Source organism: Penaeus monodon, chromosome 34 (assembly GCF_015228065.2).
Source record: "Penaeus monodon isolate SGIC_2016 chromosome 34, NSTDA_Pmon_1, whole genome shotgun sequence".
In the NCBI taxonomy this organism is placed as follows: domain Eukaryota; kingdom Metazoa; phylum Arthropoda; class Malacostraca; order Decapoda; family Penaeidae; genus Penaeus; species Penaeus monodon.
The window spans coordinates 9,100,033-9,100,273 of NC_051419.1; the positions used below are offsets into that span (position 1 = coordinate 9,100,033).

Below are 241 nucleotides of genomic sequence, written 5' to 3' on the forward strand. Positions count from 1 at the left end.
GAATACTTTTAACAAATGGATGCTTGTACATGTGAATTTTGGCCTTATTGTTTGTTACTGTTTGTTAATTTTGAAATGTTAAGTGTGAAGTAAGAGATAAGATTCCATCAAGTGAATGAAAAAAGATGATTATGAAAAGCATGCATTGTGTATATAGAAATATTTATGAGCTTCCATTAGAAGGAATGGTATTTGTGAAGTAGGCATCTCAAAATGTTATTGGCAAAGGAATCGATGCCTA

General features: G+C 30.7%; 1 protein-coding gene across 1 annotated transcript in view; it reads left to right on the forward strand.

Annotated features, from left to right (window-relative positions):
• LOC119594807 (basement membrane-specific heparan sulfate proteoglycan core protein-like) overlaps positions 1 to 241 on the forward strand; it is a gene marked incomplete at its 5' end in the record, with an annotated part of 219,836 nt that overhangs the window by 131,207 nt on the left and 88,388 nt on the right.